A 22,639-nucleotide genomic window follows, 5' to 3' on the forward strand; every position below is an offset into this window, starting at 1 on the left:
CACATACGCAGAGCTTGACAATTTTCCTTACACACATCATATAGAGCTGTCTGATTCTCCAACAGTATTGTATATCTGCCGTTCGCATTACAGTCACTTTTATATCTAGTCAGCGTGTGTGTGTGATACTCCGTAAATACATATACGGAGATTGTTAGTTGCACAAAAATAATATACAGCTGTACACTTCTGATACATTTCCGTATATCTGCTTGTTGGATTACGGTCCAATACATGCTGTGAGAGCGTCTGTGACTAACATAATATATATGTAGATTTAATTTGTTTAATACACCTTACACAGCCGGATGCTCCTCAAACAGTACCATCTCTCTGCTGGTATTTTTGGTACATTTTCCCAAACATGAGGAAGTATGGTGGAAGAGGCCACCGATGTGGGCAGGGTGGCGCAGCTGGTACTGATGGTGGTGGTGCATCGGCTGGTTCTGGCAAAAGCACAATAGCAGCTAAGGCAGGAGGTGTTGAGCCTTCGTCATCCTCTGGCCCAAGAAAGCCTGTAAGGCTGCCTTTTCTTGGAGTAGGAAAACCGCTTTTAAAGCCGGAGCATCAGGAACAGGTTTTGGCATACATTGCCGAAACAGCCACCAGCTCTATTGCCTCCTCTTCTGAACGGTCGAAACCTGCAAGCACGGAGTCATCAGTGCAGGGTTCTGGTCATAAAAACCCCTTTCTTTGTGTCCTTCACCCTCACCAAAAGTTAAGGATGCGGCAGCCCACACTTCAGATTACTCTATGGAGTTCTTTTCACATATCATGCCTGGGTTATCCAGTGAAATCCTGAATTCCCAGTCCAAGATGAATCTTACATGGAGTGCACTGATGCACAGTCACTGCTAGATGATTCTGCTGGTACATTGACCCACAGCACTACATTGCCCTCGCTGTCTATTGAGCCAGAATCTGACCCTGATGAAACCCAGGTGCCCCTTACCGCATACTTTACCACCTTACACGGTGACACAGAGGAAGGTAAAGAGGAAGGTGCAGATGACTTTGAAGAGGAGGTGATGGATGACCCAGTTCTGGACCCGTATTATCATCCATTGGGGGAGGAGGGTGGCGCTGGCAATAGTTCAGATAAGGAGAAGGATCCACAGCAGGCATTGACATCGCAGCAGAGGTTATCTAGCAGGCCCGTAGCTGTCCTAAAACGTGGAACAAAAACTAGAGTTGCAGGACAGCTTGACCAGACGGTCAACTTAGCACAGCGTGCAAGGCCAGAAAATGTTTACCACAGTAGGAAGAGTGCAGTGTGGCACTTCTTTGTCCAAAATCCTACTGATGAGGCAAAGGTTACCTGTAAGAAGTGCCGAAGGACCTTTAGCCGAGGTAAACTACTCAGAAATTTGAATACCAGTTGCATGCTTAGACATTTAATGTTGCACTTGCAGGCATGGACGGACTACAAAACCTCAGGTAGCACATGTGCACCTGCTCCGACTGAAGGTGGCCAACAACGCTCCATCGCTACCCCTACTGTAAGACCACCGCCACCATTAAGCACACCACCAGCACTAAATGTGGAGGTGTTGTCTCAAGGCCAAAGCACTCAGGGAATCACAATGGTTTTTGCAACACAACACTGAATCTAGGCCATCACCACCAATACCATCACCAACCCCCGCTCACTCCATCCGGTCCACCGCTACTTCCCCCATATGCAGCTCTCCAGTCCAGCTCACAGTACCAGACACTCTGAGTAGGACAAGAAAGTACTCATCCTCTCATTCGCGTACACTGTTTGAACGCCTACATTGCCAAACTAATCTCAATAGAGATGATGCCCTACCGTTTGGTTGAAAGCAAAGCTTTCCATGACCTCATGGCCTACGCTGTCCCATGCTATGACCTACCCAGTCAGCACTTCTTTTCTCTAAAAGCCATCCCTGCCCTCCACCGGCATGTGAAAGACCGCATTGTCCATGCACTAAAACTGTCAGTGAGTGGAAAGGTGCACCTCACAATGGATGCATGGACCAGTAGGCGTGGCCAGGGCCGTTACGTGTCCATCACTGCGCGCTAGGTTAATGTGGTGGATGCAGGCTCCACTGGGGACAGCGGCAGTGGAACAGTGCTGCCTAGCCCATGGTAAAGGAAACAGTTGGCTGAAGGCTTTCGCTCCTCCTCCTCCTCGTCTATCAGCAAAAGCTCGTCCACAGAGCGCAGTCGCACGAGCACTACATCCGCAGCTGGCAGTGTTGCACACGAGGTGTCCCACTATCAAACAGCTAGTGGTAAGCGTCAGCAGGCTGTGCTAAAGATGATGTCTTTGGGCGACAACAGACACACCACGGAGGTACTGGCCAACTACTTGCAGCAGCAAACAGAGTCATGGCTGGGCAGTCTACATCTTGAGGCAGGCAAGGTAGTCAGTGATAACGGCTGTAAATTTGTGGCAGCCATAGCCGATCCAAAACTCACACACATACCTTGCCTGGTTCACACTTTGAACCTGGTGGTGCAATGCTTCCTCAATAATTATCCAGAGTTAACATCCCTGCTCCATAAGGTGCGAAGACTGTGCTCGCACATCCGTCGCTCGGCCATACACTCCAGTTGTATGCAGAAGCTGCAGCGATTGCTCCACCTCCCTAAGCACCATCTAATCATAGACGTTGCAACAAGGTGGAACTCCACCCTGCACATGGTTCAGCGGCTGTGCGAACAGAGGCAGGATGTAATGCATTTGTGGGAGGATACACAGGCGGGCAGTTTGAAAATCTCTAGTGAGATCCAATTTCTGACCAATACTATATACACCCTCCACCTTGTCATACACCATCCAATTTCAGCGTGTTACATTGAGGTGCAATCTCTACTGGGCCTGAGACAATAGTTCAGCGTCCTCAAATCTCTAGTGAGATTTAAATTCTCACCAATACTATATACACCCTCCACCTTGTCATACACCATCCAATTTCAGCCTGTTACATTGAGGTGCAATCTCTACTGGGCCTGAGACAATAGTTCAGCGTCCTCAAATCTCTAGTGAGATTCAAATTCTCACCAATACTATATACACCTACTACCTTGTTTTACAGTACCATATAGCTGGTGGTATTTTGGGTACATTTTCACAAAAATGAGGAAGTATGGTGGAAGAGGCCGTGGAAGTGGGCGGGGGTTGCCAGTTGGTCCTGATGGTGGTGGTGTTGGTGGTGCATCTGTTGGTAGTGGCAAAAGCACAATAGCACCTAAGGCAGGAGGTGTTGAGCCTGCGTCATGGTCTGGCTCCGGAACGCCTGGAAGGCTACCTTTTCTGGGAGTAGGTTAGCCACTTTTAAAGCCGTAGCATCAGGAACTCGTTTTGGCTTACATTGCTGAAACAGACTCCAGCAAATATGCCCTCCTCTTCTGAAGTTTCAAAAAATGCAAGCACTGAGTTGTCAAGTGCTAGTTCCTGGTCAGGAAGAACCCCTTTCCTTGTGTCCTTCACCCCCGCCAAAATTGAATGATGCAGCAGGCCACACTTCACATTAGTCCATGTAGCTCTTTCTATCATACCATGCCTGGGTTATCAAGTCAAATCGTGAATTCCCCAGTCCAAGATGAATCTGACATGGAGTGTGGATGGCCAGCCAGGGCAGTGGGGTTAATCAGTACCAGGCCGGTGGCTCAGAGGGATGTGTCACATTGGTGGTGATGACCCGTTCCGTGGCCCTGGGCCTCCGTGCAAAGGGGTGAATAACGTTTATAGGTGAATGATACGTGACGCCACCTGTGGTTTCTGATCAGATTGACCCGCGCTGTAGTGTCGCTTCTCTAGGACATGTGTTGTGGTGCAGCTAAGATGTAGAAGCCCTGCACAGGTAGGGCCATATTCGCAGTGCAGATGAAAGAGTTGGTAGATGGTGTGCAGTGCAGGATGTAGCAGAGCCGTGCGCCAGGTGCAGGAGAAAGATGACAGACACAGTCGTGCAGTTCCTTTACCTTTACTTGGTAAGTGCCTTCCAGGACCCAGAGTACAGATGGAGAAGGAGTTGGTCAGTCTGGAAGCAAATTTGGAATTCACTCTCTGCAGATAGGTAGTGTGGCCTCCGTTCTAGCGCTTATCTGAGGTACTCGCAGTACTGAGTTCACTGAAGTTCCCCCTGTTGAGTCTCTTTTGGAACTTTCTCGTAAGGCAGGCAGCCATAGCCTTTTCCTTCTGGCTCACACACGTCGCTGCTGGGGCCTCCGAGCCTTAGTTAGGAACAGAGCATTTACAGCTGCTACTTCCTCCGGTTTCTGCTGCAGGACTGTCAGTGTCCCTACAAACTCAGAGACCGGAATCCGGACCATGTGCTCCAGCTAGGACTGAGCCTTAGCTCTGCTCATCCTTCAGCTCCCCTTCTCACATCCACACACTTCCCCTTCCCTTCACAGACTGCCCTAACTTACCTCCTCCTGACCACAGAGAGCAGCTCCTCAGCAGTCAGGTTCAGAGGTCTCCCTGCTGGCCTGGAGTGGGAACTGTGTTGTGTGTTGGTTTAACTACTAGAGAGATCCTTCGTTGCTCCCAAGCATGACATCACACTCCCTAGGAGAATGGTAATGCCACTGTGGCGACCGTACTCCTGGGGTCACCACAAGTGCACTGATGCCCAGCCACTGCTAGATGATTCTGCTGGCACTTTGACCCAGACCAGTACATTCCCCTCGCACTCTACACAGCCAGAATCTGACCCTGATGAAATTCAGGTTCCCCTTCCCGCATACTATACCACCTTACACGGTGACAAAGAGGAAGGTGCGGATGAAAGTGCAAGTTCCTTGAACAGATGGGGGGCATACTCATGGGCGACGGCAGTGGCACAGGGCCCCTCATAGTATGCAAAAGTGTCTCTGCCGGTGGGAGGGCCCTCCACCCGCCATCAGACACACCGCTGTACTATGAGGGGCCCTGTGCCAGTGCCATTGCCAAAGAGTGGGCCCCCCTGCTTGCTCAGGATCACAGCACTTGCAAAGTTGAAATACTTACCTCTCCCTGCTCCACTGCCGTGACGTCTTCCGCATTTCCTGACAGTGACATTCTGGTCAGAAAGCGCGATGACATCACGTCTGTACACCCTCTGCCTAAACAGTCCAAGTGCAATGAGATGGAAGATGGGGATGACGAGGAGTCCAGACTAGTACAGGGATTCTCTAGCAAGGAGACTTATTTAATTGTTTTGAATTTTGGGACAGCAATTTTTGGGGAGCACTATATTCTGGAGAATGATATATGAAGCCCACCATACACTGGAGTATTCCAAAGGTGGACATCAGACACTGGAGCAGCATTTACAGGGCCCATTATTGACTGGAGCATTAGAAATGGGGCCCATTATATATGGAGCATTATTTGGGCCCATAAGACACTGGAGCTTCATCCATGGTGAACAACATATTCTGTAGCATTATGTGGAGCTCATCATATACTGTATGGAACATTATATGGGACCAATGATTCTGTATGGAGACATATATAGGCCTCATTACTCTGTATAGCGCAATATGCGGTGGCCATAATACTGTATGAAGTAATATGCTGTCCGTTTTTGGAGCTATTGGAGAATTTAAAATGGATATCAGTCATGAGATGTAAGAAGTGAAGTATTTTTCATTGTACTATACCGCTATTTCTCTGCCGTATCAGAGGATCATGAATTGTGGCAAGTGTTAAAGGAGCCCAGTGACACTCTTTGGCCCAGGGCCCACTAAAATTTTGAGCCAGCCCTACCCCCCCACTACTTTAGCCAAATAACCCCCAGTTTTCAATGCCTAACTATTATTATAAAGTAAATTATGGTTGACAAGCGTAAGTAATAAGAATTGATGTTTTTGGCATTAAAATGGGCACTGTAGGTGTGCTTCCTGTCCTCCACTCACTGCCGACCTTGGTTCCCCATAGACTTGCATTGGGTTTCGTGTTTCAGTCGGCCTTCGACTTTTCACGATAATCGGCCAATTGCGTTCGACCCCACTTTTGAGAAAGTCTGGTTTCATGAAACCCGACTCGACCAGAAAAAAGGCAAAGTCACTCATCTCTAATGATGACTACTGGCTGGCCAGCATCCTCAATCCACACTACAAAGGCAAATTACACAACATCATGCCACAGGAGAACCTAGAGATAATATTGATAAACAAACAAGCAACTCTGGTAAACCGTTTGTTTGAGGCTTTCTCAGCACACAGCAGCAGTGCTGGTTCTCCCACGAGTCGTAGTGGGCACAATGGAAGAGGTGTTCACGGTGCACACAGCAGAAGTGGCATTGGAGACAGGGGTTTAATGACCATGTTGTAGAATGATTTCTCAAGTACCGTTCACACGACTGCTAATACTGCATCGATTAAAAGTGACAGGAGGCAGCAGTTGTCAACTATGGTTACAAACTACTTTTCCTCCCATATCGATGTTCTCCCTCACAGGTCATTCCCCTTTGACTATTGGCCCTCTAAACTGGATGCCTTGCCTGAATTGGCACAATAAGCCTTACAGGGGCTCGCTTGCCCTGCTGCTAGTGTGTTATCTGAAAGAGTCTTCAGTGCTGCTGGATCAATCCTGACAGAAAAAAGGACCCATCTGTCGACCCAAAATGTTGATGATCTAACCTTCATTAAAATGAACCATGCATGGGTTTCCAAGGATTTTGTCCCACCTTCCCCTGATATCTCATAGGTTACCAGAAAAGTGCCTTTCTTCACAAAGAACCTTTTTCGCTTTCTCCACAGACACAGTAATTGAGGGTCTGCATCGCCACTGCAACATCTACCAGGAGGTTTTCCCACGATGAGTAATTCCAAAATTTCTGCTAACACTCGACTTTGTGTCTATACTTGTATCCATGTAGCTTCCAGTAGCTGAGATTCTTGACTGGCTTACTGAGATTGAAATATATACGAAGAATTAAAAGTACCACAACACTGTATACTGGTGTATGCTATGAATACCTTTCCCTTTTTCTACTTTTTTAATTCTGGTGTAATACATAGTGAGCCTGTGAGTGTCTGTGTCTGACTGCGGAAGTATAGATGGAAATTTAACCCTATACTGGACACACCTGGTATGTGCTGATACAGTACCTTGATTCAAAAATTTGTATTAAGGTGTCATCTGTAGGATAACCAACTGTGGGGGGCCCTCTTCTTGCCACAGACAAACACAAGACTGAGACAGAGTTTGTATTGAACAGGTTCGTTTTTAGTGCCCATCCTTCTGTGGACAACAGCAATTCACCACAGCCGTTTCACATTTCTCTGTACACAGGCCCCGGTGCCTTCACTTCCTTTGTAACTGTAATCGTGGTGTCCTCTGTGGCTCTTCCACTGTGGTTGGCCTAGGCCCAACCACCACAGCGCTGCACCAGTCTGAGCACACCGTCCGTATGATAGCCCCAGGCCGTCTTCGGCTACCGTCCTCTTGGCCACCCCCCGTGACTGCCTCAACCATCAGTCCTCTCTGGAGCCTTTCCACTGTCTCTGTTTCCTCAGCAGAACTTCCTCTTTCCTGTCCTCCCTTCGCTGACTGACTCTTCCAGAACCTTCCCTCAGCCTTTTATACTTCCAGTTCCGGTAACTCCGCCCATCATCACCTAACAGTTTCTCTGACCAATGGCAGTTCTTCAGTCCCACTCCTACACTCTCCACTGCCCTCCAATGGGCAAGCTAAAACACTGCACCCTTTCTCTTTACCTTAGCGGTTTCACAACTACACTGCGCTACACCTCTGCTTCTCACTACAGGCTGGTTTGTCTGTCAGTCCACCTTCCCTATATCATCCCTAGTGAGTGAGCGTGTGGGTTACGCCTTCTATATATACGGTAAATCCGAGATACAAATTTTTACACTATACTCGATACAGCTTGTATCTTGTTATACAGTGCCTTTGTTCGACATTTAGCATTACGGTCAAATCCATACTGTGTAAGCGTCTGAGAGTGACTATTGGACTATTTATACGGAGATTTCAATTGTACCCTAAAAAATATATACTTGATATATTGTTATCCATGACCTTTTTTACAACATTTTTTATTATGGTCAAAACCAAACTGAGTGAGCGTCTGAGGGTGACTACGGAAATATATACCGATATTTTCAATTTGGTCAACACTGTATACAGCAGAACGCTTCTGATACAGTAACCTTTTTAGCCATTTAGATTCTGGTGTAATCCATAATGAGCCTCTAAACGTCAGTCTGTTACTCCGGCAATATATTTGGAACTTTAAGATTACCCCAACACTGTATACAGCTGTACGCTTGTGTTACACAACCCATTTACAGCTTTTCATATGCTTGTGTAATCCATACTGGGCCTGAGAGCGTTTGTGTCTGCCTCCTGAAATGTATATGGAGAATCAGAATATTTACACTACACTATATATACCTTGCATCTGGTGATACTGTACCCTTTTTCAACTTGTTATTTTATTGGGTAATCCATACTGAGCCTGTGAGCCTCTGTGTATGCCTCATGAAATATATATGGAGATTTACTGTTATCCATAGACTGTATAGAGCTGTAAGCTTCTGATACAGTACCATATATCTGCTGGTATTTTGGGTCCATTTTCCAAAACATGAGGAAGTATGGTGGAAGAGGATGCGGATGTGGGCGTGAAGGGCCACCTGGTACTGATGGTGGTGCATCTGCTGGTAGTGCCAAAAACACAATAGCAGCTAAGGCAGGAGGTGTTGAGCCAGCGTCATGGTGTAGCTCTGGAAGGCCTGTAAGGCTCCCTTTTCTGGGAGTAGGTAGACTGCTTTTAAAGCCGGAGTATCAGGAACTGTTTGTGGCTTACATTGCTGAAACAGCCTCCAGCTCTATCGCCTCCTCTTCTGAAGTTGTAAAAAATGCAAGCACTGAGTCATAACTGCAGGCTTCTGGTCAGGAGCAACCCCTTTCCTTGTGTCCTTCACCCACACCAAAAGTGAAGGATGTGGAAGCACACACCTCAGATTACTCCATGGAGCTCTTTCCACATACCATGCCTGGGTTAATTAAAAATAGGGCCCATCATGTACTGGAGCAATGTAAATGGGGCAGATCAGACACTGGAGCAGCATCTAAGGGGCCCATTATACACTGGAGCATTACAAATGGGGCCCATTATATATGGAGCATTATTGGAGCCCATCATACACTGGAGCATCATCCATGAGGCCCATCATGTACTGGAGCATTTTAAATGGGGCAGATCAGACACTGGAGCAGCATCAAAGGAGCACATTATACACTGGAGCATTACAAATGGGGTTCATTATATATGGAGCATTATGTGGAGCTCATCAGATACTGTATGGAACATTATATGTGACTAATTATTTGGTATGGAGAAATATATGGGGCTCATTATTCTTTTTGGTGCACAATGTGGTGGCCATAATACTGTATGGAGTAATATATTGTCCTGTTTTTGAGCTATTGTACAATTTAAAATAGATCAGTCATGTCATGTAAGCAGTGAAGTATGTGTCATTGTACTATACCTATATTTCTGTGGCGTGTCGGAGCATCATGAGTTGATATGTGTTAAAGGGGCACATTGACACTCTTTGGCCCAGGGTACACAAAAACCTGGAGCCAGCCCAACCCCCCCACAACTGTAACCAAATAACCCCCTGTTTTCAATGCGTAATTATTATTATGAAGTAAATTAAGGTTGACAAGCTTCAGTTATAAGAATTGATGTTTTTGGGATTGAAATGGGCACTGTAGGTGTGTTTACTGTCTTCCACTCCCTGCCGACTTTGCTTCCCCATTGACTTGCATTGGGTTTCATGTTTCAGTTGGCCTCTGACTTTTCCCTATAGTCGGCCGATTTCGTTCGACCCCACTTTTGCGAAAGTCTGATTTCATGAAACCCGACTCGACCCGAAAAAAGGCAAAGTCGCTCATCTCTACTCTAGGCCACGCCCCCCGAGGAAGCTGCACCCAAGCTGCGAAACGTGCGTTGGGTTCCAGGCCAGCACATCTTTCATGCATTGCCATGATGGGTATGTTAGTTTTGATTATTTGAGCTGCTTCTCATCCATATTTAGCACTGGCTAATATGTATTTTTCAGGGACAGTTATCGTGCCAGTAACACTATGCATATTGCTCTTTATCTGTGTGTTGTATACATTGACCCTTTGTGGTCGCCATTTTCTGTGTGGCTGTTCCTGACATGATGGGGTCCACATAGATCACTAGACACGTGTACAGCATTTGGGACTTCATAGTGTAGTAACTAGTCACACATATTTTCTCTTTTCCACATAAAGAGATATCTTTATTTGGGCAACACATAATAAAGTATACCATTAATTTGATGATTAACTCTGCCATTTTTTGGTGCATGAGAAGCTGTAGCACATGGATTCACACATGTCCTCATTTATACAACTTTGATTTGGCTATCCTTATAGACATTTAGATTTGACTATTTCCTTCTGCAGCTGTTCCTAACTCTATGGAACGTATACACATATTCCTATGCACTTTAGTGGAGGTCTTCTTCCTTCCCCATTGTTGCATATTATCTTCAATTGCTGTAGTATGACAGTGTTGAGTCATAATATTTGGGCAACGTGCAATAATTGATGTATAATCTATAATACAAAAATTCAATTTACTATCCATATATGCATTGTTTGCTCGTATGTATTGGATTAATAAGACAGCATTTGACCTACTCACATCACAGTAGGATTGTCTACTTGGATCTTTTTGACTACCAATTAGTGCTGACCTGGTTTTCCATTGGTTCTGGGTTACCTATTTATTAGATGCCTCACCCTAGTACATTTTAAATTTGCCGTGTTTTCTTCATGTGCCTTCTTTTTGGTAAAATAAAAAAATGACTATTCATATAGTTTTGGACTCCATTGTTTCTCCTGTGTTTTATTATGTTGTTAAAGGAGTCGTCTCTATTGTAAATACTATTGAGGCCCACTATATGTACATTACTAGTGATGGGTTAATAATGTCTTTTTGGAGTATCGCTTTCATGTGCTTTACATTATTTTGTAACATTGAGCCGTGAACATGAAAAAATAAGGGTGTGTGTGCACACTAGGGTGACCGCAAAAAATCGATGTCGGAATTTTGTCCGTCTGGACCCCACAAAACGATTCCCCTTTCCAGATATTGAGATAGCCAAAATTTGAGCTCGATCAAACGACGTTAACCCGTGCCGCTCGTCACTCAAAGTTTGAAAAAATCCAAATTGAGGTATTTTAAGATTTAGGTATTTTGCATAGTCTCTTAGACTATAAAGAATGTGACAACAACATTGCAGAAATAGCCCTGACCAAATTTTCGAACCATTTGTGGTATTTGAATGCAGAGTTGGTGGGATTATCGTTTTTTGATCCCACCATTACAGACAATGAAAAGTTGTTAATGGCTAATAAATTGCTCAGTAGCACAGATGAACCATCAGAGCACGCTAGGGTTGTAAATCCAAAACTTAGGAAAAAAAAATTAAAAGAGGTAGGAAGTAACCGACTTTAACGACCTTCTGACAAAAGATGAAGAACAAAAGCAATATGTCCTGCAAGTTGTAAGCAAATGCCGAGCATTATATTCTGACGTTTCAAAAACTACTTTAACAAAAGCTCTAGAATAGATTAGATAACTATGTAAAATTATCAACTCATGTAGGTTAGCGTGCTCTGATGGTTCATCTGTGCTACTGAGCAATTTATTAGCCATTAACAACTTTTCATTGTCTGTAATGGTGGGATCAAAAAACGATAATCCCACCAACTTTGCATTCAAATACCACAAATGGTTCGAAAATTTGGTCAGGGCTATTTCTGCAATGTTGTTGTCACATTCTTTATAGTCTAACAGACTATGCAAAATACCTAAATCTTAAAATACCTCAATTTGGATTTTTTCAAACTTTGAGCGACGAGCGGCACGGGTTAACGTCGTTTGATCGAGCTCAAATTTTGGCTATCTCAATATCTGGAAAGGGGAATCGTTTTGTGGGGTCCAGACGAACAAGATTCTGACATTTTTTCCCCCCCATATGAGATCCAGTCACCCTAGTGCACACGCTGCGGATTCTGCTGCGGATCCGCAGCGGATTTCGCCCTGCAGATCCGCAGCAGTTTCTGCTGTGGTGTACAGTACCATTATTCCCTATGGGAATAAAAACCGCTGTGCACATGCTGCGGAATTTTACGCCCGGATTGTGCTGTGGTTTCAAATCTGCAGAAAGAATTGCACGTCAATTCTTTCTGTGGATTCCGCAGCGGTTTGCCATCTCCTCCATTGTGGAGATGATAAACCGCATGGCAAAACCGCTGGCCAATCTGCAGGTAAACCACATGTCTTTTGACCTGCGGATTTACCTGCAGATTTGGCAAAATCCACGCAGATGAATCCACAGCAGATTCCGCAGCGTGTGCACACACCCTAAATTTTTCCCACAAACATGCTCCTTTTGACTCCAATTTTTCATTTTTACAAGAATAGAAGGAAAAATGTGACCATAAAATTTGATGTGAAATTTGTCTTGAGTATACTCATACCTCATTTGTGGTGGAAAACGACTCTTTGGGCACACGGCAGGGCTCAGAAGGGATGGAGGGGCAAATTAATTCTGGAAAGCAATTTTGGCTGAAACAGATTGATGATGCTATGTAAGAGCCCCTGACATGCCAAAACAGCATATACAAAATTGGAGGAATAGGGCTAAGCCACAGCACATGTGAAAAAGACTTGGGTATACTGATAGATCACAGACTGAATATGAGTCAACAGTGTGATGCAGCAGAAAAAAAGGCAAATACAATTCTAGGATGTATAAACAGAAGCATACAGTCTAGATCACGTGAAGTCATTATTGCCCTCTGCTCCTCTTTTTTCAGACCACATCTGGAATACTGTGTCCAGTTTTGGGCGCCACATTTTTAAAAAGACATCAAGTTTAGCTTGCAAAAGAGAAGACTGAGAGGAGACTTAATAGCTGTCTACAAATATCTCAAGGACTGTCACATTGTAGAAGGATCATCTTTATTCTCATTTGCACAAGGAAAGACTAGAAGTAATGGGATGAAACTGAATGGGAGGAGACACAGATTAGACATTAGAAAAACCTTTTTGACAGAGTGATCAATGAGTGGAACAGGCTGCCATGAGAGGTGGTGAGTTCTCCTTCAATAGAAGTCTTCAAACAGAGGCTGGACAGTCATCTGTCTGGGATGATTTAGCGAATCCTGCTTTAAGCAGGGGGTTGGAACAGATGGCCCAGGAGGTGCCTCTATGATTCTATGGCGTATTGGGAAAACCAATTTATATATTCGGTGGAAGATCCATTTGTGCAGAGCATTAACTGGTATGGTAGATTCATTGATGATACCCTGATCATTTGGGAGGAGTATGTGGCTACCATACCAGTTTTCCTGGAATATCTCAATTCTAACACATACAACATAAAATTTACCTACAAAACGGATAAAACTCATAGATCTTTTTTAGATCTAGAACTATGGGGAATTGAAGGACAAAATATTATGTCCATTATGTACTGCAAACCTATTTCAGGGAACACGATATTGCATGCACGCAGTGGACATCCTAAACATGTAATCAGGTCTATTCCCACAGATGAACATATAAGATTAAAAAGAAACTGCATGGATAATCAAACTAAAAATAAAGAATTTGCTGAATTGCATAAAAAACTGAAAAAACGCGGTTATCCAAACTGGATGTTGAAAAGAGCGGAGAGGATTGCAGAGAAAAAGGACAGACCAGACTTATTAGTACCAAAAGAAAATTATGAAAATAAAAGTGATATAAATAAAAAAACCTTTCTTAGTCTGGAATATATCCTTCATTTTGATAATATAAAAATTTTTTTTTTTTAAAATCTACCAATTCTGTACGAGGATGACGTTTTGTCAAAAATTTAGAATCAGGTACTAATGCCATTGCTAGTCGTGCTCCTACCATTGGGGATTTGGTTTCTCTGAGTTTTTTCTCATCAGCACCTGCTATAAATAACTGGTTGAAAACCACAGGTTTTTTCAAGTGTGGTTCAGAAAAGTGCAAATTGTGCAAATATGCACATAAAACAAGTTCAATAATTCAGACAATACTCAAACATTTAGCATTAAATGGTTTAACTGCAAAGCTGAAAATGTAGTATATAAAATACACTGTGATAAATGCAATTTGTCATATATAGGCTGCATAACAAGAAAGTTAAAAATTTGTATTTTAGAGCATATCAGGGACGTGGAAAATAATACAAATATGCGCAAAATATCCATGGCCTCTAAACATTTCCTGACACAACATAATGGTAATTTAGAAACTGTCAATTGTTGGAATAGAATGTGTTAAAGGCTCCTAACGTGGAGGAGATAGGAAAAAAAAAAAGCAGATTCTGGATCCTATATTTAGGCTCCAGATATCCCAGCGGTTTAAATAAAAGAAACAAAATCATGTATTAATTATTTCTGTATTTTAATATATGTTAAATATGTATCTGTTTTGTATTATAATGAATTAGTATAACGCAATCTTGCATTATGTAATTAAATGCGTGCAGGACCTGTCAATTTAATCATGTGACAGCAGTTGTCATTTCTATTGGTCCTTGAAAAATATAAGACTTGCGTCATGTCACTAATTTTTCAGCAGTGAAAAAGATCCACTAAGGGTCGAAACACGTAGCTGATTCAGTGCCCGATACACATCCATTTGCATATTGGGGAGAAAGCTGTATATGGAATTTTATATCTATATTTTTGAATAAAAAGTTGTTATCCTGGAAGCTGGAACTTTTTTTTCTTTCCTTGTCTACAATCAACTGTCGTTTGGATCCACACGAGGTTCCGTGCTTCGGCTTTGGTTGGTGAGCTGGCTAGGGCTATTTTTCAGCCCGCTTTTTATATGTGAGTTATTTTTTACCCTGCGCCCCTGGTCGTCAGGGGAGGAGTTCCAGCGGGTGGCAATAATCATGTCCCTGCTGCAAGGGGGTCCTCAGACCTGGGCATTTTCTTTATCTCCACAAGCCCCAGAATGGTTTTGCATTGACACTTTTTTTGACAGTTTAGGTCTGATATATGACGAACCTGACGTAATCCAGGACGCGGAGGCTAAGATTATGAACCTGGCATGGGGGGGTTGCACAGCTGAGGATTACTGTACTGAGTTACGGCAGTGGTCCACAGAAGTTCTGTGTAATGATGCTGCACGCCGGTGCAAGTTGCAAAGAGGCCTTTCCGAGACACTCAAGGATGCTCTGGTCCTCCATGACGCCCCTTGGTCTCGGACAGAGGCCATGACTCAGGCCATTGTGGACCGCAGAATCCGTGAGAGACATGGTGAACAGCAGGCCACATGTACTACTCCCCTGGTGTAGCTCCATTTACCCAAGGTTAGAGTTGCCACTCTTCAAGTTGAGGAGAGAAGATGGAGATCTTGGACTATGTCTATACTGTGGTCTCTCTAGACATTTTCTTAAAAATTGCCCATCTCATCCTCAAGCTATCAAACCATCAGCAGAACGTCTGAGCCTGGGTGATGGCCGAGGAGGTCACCCAGACTCCCAGGTACCTTTTTCTTCCTCTGATAAAGTACTGATAAATTTGATGATTTCCTTTGAGAACTAGGTATTATCAACATTGGCGTTCATAGACTGTGGGTCTGCTGATAACTTTATTATTTCGGGACTGGTTCTGAAGTTAGGCTTAGGGACAGTTAGATTGGAAAGACCCATTCAAGTCATTGTCCTTGACAAGACACCGTTAGCTCACAATGTGGTCGAGAGAGCAACGGTGGATTTCACTCTCCAAGTGGGAGCTCTCCACTCTGAATCCATCTCCTGCTTTGTGTTGGATAATTTACCTGCTTGATTTGTACTGTGGTTTCCATGGCTGCAGATTCACAATCCAGTTATTGATTGGTGTCAGAAGGAGATTGTGAAATGGAGCCTCAAGTGTTCCATAAAATGTCTAAAAAATGTACAAATAGTCTGGAGGGTCTTCCAAGGTATATGAAGGACTTCAGAGATGTGTTCTCAGAAAAAGAGATGGAGAGACTACCTCCACATCATCCCTATGATTGTGCTATTGATCTTATTCCTAACGCCAAGTTGTCAAAAGCTCGCCTTTACAATTTGACAGTGCCTGAACGAGCCGCCATGAAAGAATATTTTAATGAAAGTTTACAGAAGGGTCATATCCATCCTTCCTTCTCCCCTAAAGCTGCTGGTTTTTCTTTGTTAAAAAGAAAGATGGGGGTCTTCGTCCTTGCATTGATTTCCGAGAACTAAACAAGATTACGGTTAAAAATACTTACCCACTTCCACTCATCCCTGACCTATACAATCAGCCTCTGGGGGCCAGGGTGTTTCCTAAGCTTGATCACACACAGTGCCTCCATCTGCCTCATTATAGGGAATCTTCCACCAGAGGTTCCATCTAAATCACATATTTCAGAGCTTTACACTGAAATCCCGATGTTAGTGCTCAGCGCAAAGTGCAGGAAAAATGTATGCCGAGCCTTACTGTGATCTTTAGGAGGCAAAATGAAAAAAAATTACAGCATGTGAAGAATTAGTTTTATTTAATTTTTACTCTCTCCTCATGCGGTATAAGTGATTAGGCGATTTTATTCTTCCGGTCGGTGTTATTACAGCAATACCAGATTTATAATTGGGTTTTTATATTTGGCTGCTGTCACACACACTAAAAGACACTATTTATTGTGGGAACTATTTTTTGCATAATCATATTTTGAGAGCTATGATTTTTTTAATATTTTTGCTGACAGAGTCATTTTATGGCTTGTTTTTTTTAGGGATGAACTGGCTTTTTATTGGTACCATTTTCGGGCACATGACATTTTTTGATCACTTTCTATTTTGATTTTTTTGGAGACAGAAAGAACACAAACCAGGAATTCGGGAATTGCTTTTTAGTTTTTTTTATACGATTCTGCGTGTGGTAAAATTGGTAAGGCAGCTTTATTTTTCACGTCAGTATGAATACAGCGATACCCAATTAATATTTTTTTTTATGTTTTGGCGCTGTTACACAATAAAAACTTTTATAGAAAAAATTATTTTTGCATAGCTTTATTCTGAGAGCTATAACTTTTTTATTTTTCTGCTGATCAAGCTATATAATGGCTTGTTTTTTGTGGGACAAGATGTCGTTTTTAGCGGTACCATTTTTATTTACATTTGTCTTTTTGATAGTGCTTTATTGCACTTTTTGTTCGGCAGTATGATGATAAAGCATTTTTTTGCCTAGTTTTTTACATTTTTTTAATGGTGTTCACCGAAGGGGTTAACTAGTGGGACAGTTTTATACAGCGAGTCGTTACAGACGTGGCGATACCAAATGTGTACTTTTATTGTATTTTGTTTGTTTTTTTACATAAATAAATGTATTTATTGGAAAAATTTGATTCCTTTTTTTCATTATTTTGGGATTTTTAAAAAATATTTTGCACTTTTTTAAAACTTTTTTGCATTCTCCTGTCATGGGACATCCCTGTATTGTGTCAAATCGCACAGCAGAGTATCACATCAGCATCTGACAGGCAGGGAAGGAGGCATGTCAGCGTCTTCTCTCAGCAAGCGCTCACAAGCCACCTTCCTTGCAGGACCCAGAAGGACACCGCAGCCATCTTGGGGCCATGGATCTCCATGGAGACCATCAGGACAACGTGATCGCATCACTGTCATGGAGTGACAGGCCCAGTGTGACAGGACCCAGCAATTGGTTGGTCACCAAAAAATTAAGCAACTCAACACCGATGGAATGGGGAGAGGAAGGCCCTGGCAATAGGGAACCAGGGACGGTCACCTCCTGAGCTCCAACCTGAGCCTGTCCCTACTCTCACCCATCACCCTAAGCAAGTCCTTACCCCTGCTGACATCAGGATACCTTGTCCCTAAACTGTCACCTCCAATTGCCCATGCCAGTGCACTGATCGGCTTAGGACTCTAGCCTAGCCACTACTGCTAAGAAACACAATGGGAGGGGAACAGACACATAAAGGACTAGGTAACAAAAGTACAGCACTTAGCTTAAGCACCGCTACAAACTCCACACCACAGATTTCACAGCAACAGGACTCCAAAACACCAGACTTGTCTGACACCAGAGAGCTGCTTCTGCTTGGTCGGTATCCAGAAAGGTCCAGTTTCACCAACTGTCAGCTGATGCATCAGGTGACCTTTTAAAGGAAGGTGTGAGTGGTCACCTCAGACATCAGCAAACCCAGCAGCAATGTATTTACACCAGCAGGCCACCGTCGAAAAAAACTAACATTAACCCCCGATGGCCTGAAAGGAAAAGAGTTTTAATCTGAGGATCAGATCTGCCACAAATCCAAAAATGGATCGTGACAATTACGTTGTCCTGATGAAAGTGTGCAGGGAACTCAATCTCTGCGCGATGCTCATCTATGCCGCTGTTACTTACAGCAGAATCAGAAAGGTTAAATGCCTGCGATTGGTGCTAGCACTGATCGTGGGCATTGCTACAGTGTGTCAGCTCATGCACAGAGCTGACACCCAAACCCAATCGCGGTGGCGCTCCGAATGAGGCCACTCGATTGGTGTGCCATACCTGTACGGCTGTTTGCGGGAACGCAGCTCCCGCAGAGCAGTACATGTATGGTGTATGTCAGGAAGGGGTTAGAGCAAACACTGTCTGAAATTTTATTTCACACTTCAATAGTACACATAAAAATTTGAAACTTTGTAAAATATCTTATCTGGAAAATGTGATTCTTTTTCTATCAAAATTGATTATTCATTATCAAAATTCTCAATTCTGAGGTAAAATATATATTCAGTGAAGACAGTTTTCCCCATTACTGAGATAGGAGATGGCAGCTGGAACTGATAAGATTCTATGTAGACAGTGCGGGAGGAGGAGGGAGGCGCTAGAGGCAGACCTCATCCCTCTTCCTCTCCCTTCTATCTAGATATAATCTTATCAGTAATACCCGCCATCTCCTATCTCTGTAATGGGAAAAACTGTCTTCACTGAATACAGATTTTACCTCAGATTTGAAACTTTTGATCATGACTGAATCTTTTGCAGAGAAAAAAAGCAAATTTTGCTGATAAGTAATATTACAAAGCTACTTACTTTCATAGGTACTATTGAATTTATGAAATAAAAATGAAAATGACAGTTACGCTTTAAATTTGTTGGTTGTTTGTAAGAGAAAAGAGAGTTCTTGGAACATTTCTTTCAGTCTGGCAGAAGAACACATACACAACCAAAATGCTTGATCTAGCCTGCGACTAAAGAACTAATCTCTCATTCCTGATTCCAATTGTCGATCCACAGTACTGAACATTCACAAAAGAAATGATCACAAAGGAAGGTCCAGCTCCATGATATCCATAATAAAATATTTATTAGTAATTCATTAAAATATTGATACATTCAGCATAAATGTTACAAGCCCCCTATGGGAAGGTATACAGTAGCAAACAAGTTTCAAACCTTGCTGTTCTTAATCAAAGCATGCTATACAAATATCATCCTCAACCTTATAAAACACAACCTGTTAGGTCAAAAGACCAAGGTAGCCTATCATTAAAGCCTGATCACAGCTGTTGAAAGAAGCCAATTAAAACACAACTAACGATGCCCTTAACACTCTGTATTCAGGAAAACAAAAAGTCATTCATAGTAGCATGTGAAATCCTGTCTTACATTCATGCCCAACAGAGCCCTAGTTTGTAGAATATACTGTATATCCACCAAGATTCCCTATTAAGGAGCTTTATATGGTCGTTTCCTCCTCTTAGTGGTTTTAGAACTTTTTCTATACCTATGAGATACTTAACAAGTAATATCATTCCTTGATGGTTCCAATTGGCCAGAACATTGTATATGGTGTAGTGTGACTGGTGGTCACGTGGTTAATGGAAGGTATGTGTCACAGGGATGGTAGCTCCCTGTGATGTAGCCCGGAGTGTTTTTCTTAAGTGTATGTAGATTTTTAAATAGTTGTTCACATTTGGGTCCAGGCTATGGGTAGCTATGAGAGTTGGGAGGGTCTGGCTACCCATGTGCCTCACTCCGTGGTGAGGGGGTTCACTGTACCCTATTTTGCCTGAAGATATATGTGTGGTTGTGAATCTGCAGGACCTGTGATGAAGTCATGAACATGTGACTAGCCATGTGGTAGGTAACTGGGAGCGGTTGCAGGCTATCTAAGGAAGGTGTGTTGCACATGTGTGACAGAGTGTGTTGGAGTCTGTCAGCCCAGACAGAGCTCCCATGTTCCAGGCTCGGACATCGCATAGCCTGGGGAAGCCGTGCCGGCGAGTCCGAGCCAAAAGGAGGGAACGGTCTTGAAAATCGTGTAATACTGACCAGGGTCAGAGAGAAGTGATTACAGGATACCTCTGCTGTAAGAGGGATCCGGGAACCTGCGTGGCTAACAGGTAACGGTCTTGAAACGGTCTTGAAAACAGACAGGTAACGGTTTAACAGACAGTGCAAATGGCTGCTGGAACTGTCTTAGTAATAAACGGAATGGCTTCATTTTAACCCTGAGCGTGCCAGTGTTTACCTCAAACATCTGCAAAGTGAGTAATCCCCGTCCACTCACATGGTGGAACCTTACAATGGTTATCATGAAACGTCATTGGTCTTTATCCCAGTATTCCTCATACCTTGGTGGTTAAATCTTTGGCACTTTTTTAAAAACTTTAGAGTAATTTTACTTTACCCATAAAAGAATTTATCGTAAGAGCTGCAGAATTTTTGCTATCACATAATTATTTTTCGTTTAATGGTAATTTCTATATTCAAAAACAGACGGGCCCCAACGGGTGCAAGTTTTTCATCCCCAATAGCGAATATTTATATGGCAGTCTGGGAGGAGACATATATTTTCTCAACTGTGTCTGACCTCCATTCCCATATCAGGTGGTAAGGCCACTATTTTGATGACCTCCTCCTGATATGGGAGAGGACTGAGGAGGCAGCCGTAGAATTTGTGACATTGATGAATCATAATGATATGAACTTAGGCTTTATGTTTAATATACTACCTAATAAAATTGACTTTCTTGATATTTCTTTGATTTTTTTCACCAGAGGGACTTATAGTTACCCCATTTAGGCAAAGTGCAAACACCAGCTCTACACTTTATGCTACATGTTGTTCAAAACAAGCTATAAAAAATTTCTCAATAGGCGAATTTATCTGTACTAGTAGAAATATCTCTCAGTATGTCACCTTTAAAAAGAGAGCAGCTCTCAAAGTGAGCAATAGACTCAGAGAACGGGGAAATTCATAGTGGATGATGGATAGGGCAAGAACTGCAGTAACCCATAGCAACAGAGATGACATTTCTGTCTAAATGTGAGTGAGCTGACAAACCAACTTTTTTCTTTCTTTCACAAAAGAATGCTACACATTTACAAAAGCATTTATGTTATTTTCTTCTGAATAAAAGCATTTAAGCCGCATTTGAAACCATTAGTGGTTTCTGCCATAAGAGGTCTTTAGGTTGGTCTATTCCACTAATTAGGGCTAGATTAGCCATCTGGCAAATCTGGTAACTGCCAGATGGGTCAGTCTGACCACAGGCCACATTGTGTAATACACTACTAACAGTATTGGCATCCCCAGGAATGATCAGTCACTTTCTCTGGCAGGCAGCAGGCTCCTTTTTGTCCTTCAGCCAGCTGGAGGCTTACATCATGCATGGGACCTCAGGCGAGGTGATGACATTAATGTTTCACACCACCTGCATCCACTGCAAGACTGAATAGAATAAGAGCTTGAATTGGGTGAGAATAAGTTTTGGTTGTTTTTTTTTGTGGGAGAAGCTGTGGTGGGCTATCACACTGCAGTGGAACTGTGGGGGAACCAAATTACTATATGGATGGTTGTGGTGGGATCTTCATAATGCATTATTCATTTTGTATAGGGGACTGTGAAGGATCATTATACTGTGTGGGAGACTCTGGTGGACCATCATTCTGTATGTTGTACTTTGGGGAGATCATCATACTGTATGGGAGGTTGTAGGGCATCGTAATACTTTATGGGGAGCTGTGGGAGACTATCATGCTGTATAGGAGGTTTTGGGGGCCATCAAATTGTGCGGGTTGGCTGTGGTATGACCATAATACTGAGTAGGGTGGCTGTTGTCGACCATCTCACTGTATAGACTGTGTGGAAACCAACAGGTTGCGTGGGATGGTTACAAGGGAAACCATTATTACAGTATGTGGAGTGGTCATGGGAGGAACATCATATTGTGTGAGTTAGTTGTGGAGGGATCATCATATTGTGTGGTGCAGCAATGTGGGATCATTATGCTGTGTGGAGTGGCTGTGGTGGACATTATACTGTGTGGCACAGATGTAGTACACCATCATATTGAATGGGGGGTCATGCTATATTTTGGAGTCTGTGGTGGACTTCACAGTGTATATAGGATCTGTGGTGGACCTCAGACTATATGGGAGTCTATGCTGCTAATCATACTTTGTATGGTTGGCTCTGGTGAATACCATACTTTATGGGGTGAAGTGGTTACAAAACTACTGTGCGGGGTGCTGTGGGCATGATACTTCATTTGAGGTTTGTGGAGACATCATACTATGTGGGATCATCATACCGTGTGGGAGCATCATACTTTATGAGAGCCA

This window comes from Dendrobates tinctorius, unplaced genomic scaffold (genome assembly GCF_039654945.1).
Source record: "Dendrobates tinctorius isolate UK_male_01 unplaced genomic scaffold, ASM3965494v1 ptg000035l, whole genome shotgun sequence".
Taxonomy (NCBI): domain Eukaryota; kingdom Metazoa; phylum Chordata; class Amphibia; order Anura; family Dendrobatidae; genus Dendrobates; species Dendrobates tinctorius.